General features: G+C 48.4%; 1 long non-coding RNA gene across 1 annotated transcript; it reads right to left on the reverse strand.

The window, feature by feature from the left end:
• Nucleotides 1-1,335: 1,335 nt before the first annotated feature.
• LOC108449765 lies at nt 1,336-3,660 on the reverse strand. The gene is made up of 3 exons (XR_001866051.1): nt 3,264-3,660; nt 2,537-2,640; nt 1,336-2,104 (listed from the first exon to the last, which is right to left on the reverse strand). It is a non-coding gene; the product is annotated as an uncharacterized LOC108449765 (long non-coding RNA).
• Nucleotides 3,661-3,671: the final 11 nt, after the last annotated feature.

The following is a 3,671-nucleotide window of genomic DNA, read 5'->3' on the forward strand; positions in this document are numbered from 1 at the left end:
GACATCAAATCTCCACTCAGAAAGTGACTGCACCTTCTCACTGAGGCTGTGGTTCCTGGACAGGTGTAAAATTGCTGCTGAGGTTTTAATCTTACACTCCTCCCCCACTTTGCAATGCTTTGGATTCACTGTTTGCGTATCTAAGGTCACAGAGTCACAGAATGGTTTGGGTTGGAAGGGACATTAAAGCTCATCCCATTCCATCCCTGTCATGGGCAGGGACATCTTCCACTATCCCAGAGTGCTCCAAGCCTTGTCCAGCCTGGCCTTGGACACTTCCAGGGATCCAGGGGCAGCCACAGCTCTGGGAAACCTGAGCCAGGGCCTCACTACCCTCACAGGGAAGAATTTCTTTCCAATCTTTTATCTAAACCTGCCTTCAGATATAAACCCCACCACTCAGAGACACACAAGGTGCATTCACATACCATAAATATGTGTTTGTGAAAGGCATAAAACCTGTCAGAGCCTTCTCTTTCAGACCAGGGTGTACCTTTCCTTTCAGGCAGAGCTGTGTGCTGTCAGTTGAGTAATTCACAATTATTTACTTTGGAACCAGCACTGTGGCCTTTTAAACCCAGGATTTGTGTCCAGCCCTCCTGCTCACTCAGGAAGTATTGGTGAAGACACTGGAGCTGTAACAAGCCATTATGTCTATTTTAACACAACTACCAAATGCCAACTTGTATTCGTCCAGAAAGCTGTCAAGGGTTTCGCATGTCACTGTGCTCTCTTCTAGTTTAATTTAAAATTTTAGGGAAAGTTACAGTATTTGCCATGCTCTGTTCTTTCCCAGTCATGGCTAGGATCATTAAATCCTGAGAAAATCCTGGAGGCAAGCAATCTAATAAAGCAGTCTTTTGTTCTGTGGCTGGCAGGATAATTCAAACAGGGGGTCAGTCAAAAAATCACATTTTCCTGAGTGCTGTGGGGAGCTGAGTAGATGAGTGCCCTGCCTCTTTCTAACCCCCATGCCATGGCAAGAAGTAGTTAATTTGCATTTAATACAGCCTAAAAACCCATTCAGTGAAATAACTGCAAGGTATTTTCACAGCAAGGCCCTGCTCATGTTGGCTGACACTTCCACGGCTCCCTGGGATTTAGGGAATACTGCCTGAGTTTGTCTGATCCCCTTGGCTGGGCTGCCTGACCCTGCGTGTGCCATTTCTAATGTGTGCTGACCCCACTCCACAGCACTCTGAGGAAGGAAACCTTGAAATATATTCAAACCATGCTGCCATTTCAGACTGTGCCCTGCATTTGGTCGTTTGGTGGGGTTTTTTGATTGTTTGTTTGTAGTGCTAAAGACAGAAAGATTCTCCCAAGACTCCAATATTCAGTGGTGCATGTTTATTTTTATGTCTTTTGCCCCAAATACTCAGTCCATGCTTTTCTCTACAGGTTTGGGTTTTTTTTTTTTTTGACATAAGGATTTTCTGCTTAAAAATGGAAGCAAAGATTGGCTTCAAATTCCCTGGCAAAGCTTCTCATATGGGATACAGATTGTGTCAGCTTATCTGGCTCAAGTCTGTCTGCATGTAACCTTGTTTTCTTTGGAACTTCAGTGGTGCTCTGTGCCTCATTGTTCACATTTCTTACAGCTGGGGTTGTGGCAAGAGAAAAATCAGCTTTTTGTTTCTCTCCTGCACCACTGGGTAGATCACTGCTGACGTGTAGATGGAAATATTTTTCCTTATAAACATTTGGACTCAGCATTCAATCTGGAAGTGTTCAAAGCCAGGTTAGACAGGGCTTGGAGCAACCTGGGATAGTGGAATGTGTCCAAAGCAGCAACCCTCAGCAGGGATGGTCAGACTGTGAAGCAAGGCAGCCCTGCAGCAGTGGGATATTTTCATGGGGAGTGGAAGCTAGCAGAGGAGCAGCAGCACATCAGTGGTTATTCACTGCACGTGGTGCTGAGCTGTGCAGCTATTGCTTAGAGACAGCAAGAACTCAGTAACGCTCAGATAACGTCTCCACGTCAAGATTTTTGAGTTCAGAGCTCCCTTGTTCAGGAATGATTTATTGTTTGCTCTTCTTATTCTGCTGTTTTTCAGATGAATGTCCTGGGAGAGCAGTTTGTGTTGTGTTACTGCCACAACACCTGCAATGAGAAACACAGAATGATATCACAGAATTTGGGTTTGGGAAAATTATCAAAGATCATTCAGTTCTACACCCTGCCATGGGCAGGGACACCTTCCACTAGCCCAGGGTGCTCCAAGCCCCATGCAGCCTGGCCTTGGACACTTCCAGGGATCCAGGGGCAGCCCCAGGTTCTCTGGGCAACCTGTGCCAGGGCCTCACTGCCCTCACAGGGAAAAAGTTCTTCCCAATATCTAATCTAAATCTCTCCTTTTTTTAACTTCAAACCATTTCCCCATGTCCTATCACTATGTGACCATGTAAAGTTATTCTAATGCTTTTTTATAAGCCCCTTTTAAGTTCTGAAAGGCCTCAGTGAGGTCTCCCCTGAGCTGCCTCTTCTCCAGGCTGAACAACTCCATGAATATGAACAACCACAAGGCCCAGGTACCATGTCAGGCTAGAGCCTCCAGACTTGTTTATATGCCTGGCACCCCTATAAGGAATGAAGATGAGAATCTGCTTTGTATCCCAGTTCATCTTCTGCAGCAGCTCCTAATTAAAAAGAAAAATCCATCTGTCATCTGGGATGCACAGTGGTACTGAGTTTGTCTTGAAGCACCAGCACAAGAACTGAGCTACAGAGCACGGTTTGATTTCAACCACAGGTGCCAGGAGAGCCAGGTGAGCCGGCTGTGGTGTCCAAGTTGAACACTGGAAAAATCCCACTGTTTCCCTGGCTGCTGCTGGTGCTCTGGCGCAGCTCCCACTGCTCAACTGGACAAGTGCTTCCACCCAAAGGCCCCCAGATACCATCCCCAGCCTTATCCCCATCCTCATGCCCATCTGCATCCCCACACCATCTTCACAATCACATCCCCATCCCCACTTATCCCCATCCTCATCCCCCACCCCGCACCTATCCCTGTCCCCACACCCCATCCCCATCTCTATCCCCATCCCCACACCTCCATCCCATCCCATCCCCATCTGCAGCCTCATCCCCATCCCCATCCCTATGCCCTGTCCCCATTCCATTCTCATCCCCAACCCCATCCCCACACCCCATCCCCATCCTCATTCCTGATAGGGAAGACATGTGCTGATGTCTTTACAAACAATTCCATGGGTGAGGGGATGGGTGTTAATGTCTTGGAAAAGGGGCTTAATGTCTCTACCAACTTTGGGCAGCAGGTTTGTCCCGGAGCCCAGACAGCCTGACTCCTGAAACAGAGAAATGGAGCCGCACGAAGCTGAGTTTCTGAACTTTGGGGAAAAAGGACAGGTTTAAGGGAGAATATGTGGCAGGCGATTCGGGAAGGCTGCACCTTCCTGGTACCTCAGCAATGGGGCAAGGAAGAGGGCAACGTGCGGCCGGGAGTTTGGGATAAAAGGAGGCTGCGCCCTCCGAAACCTTGAGAGAGAGAAAACCCCTCCCCAGTGGCCTCTCTCCCTTTATTCGAATAAAGTTGCTGCACTCCTCTGTCTCCTTGATGGACACAGGCTTTTCATAGCGGGACTTTCCGTACAATCCCCACAGGCCACCCCCATCCCGAGGGACCCCCCGCCGCCTTCGGTCCCTGCCC

This window comes from Corvus brachyrhynchos, unplaced genomic scaffold (genome assembly GCF_000691975.1).
Source record: "Corvus brachyrhynchos isolate BGI_N302 unplaced genomic scaffold, ASM69197v1 scaffold18, whole genome shotgun sequence".
In the NCBI taxonomy this organism is placed as follows: Eukaryota; Metazoa; Chordata; class Aves; order Passeriformes; family Corvidae; genus Corvus; species Corvus brachyrhynchos.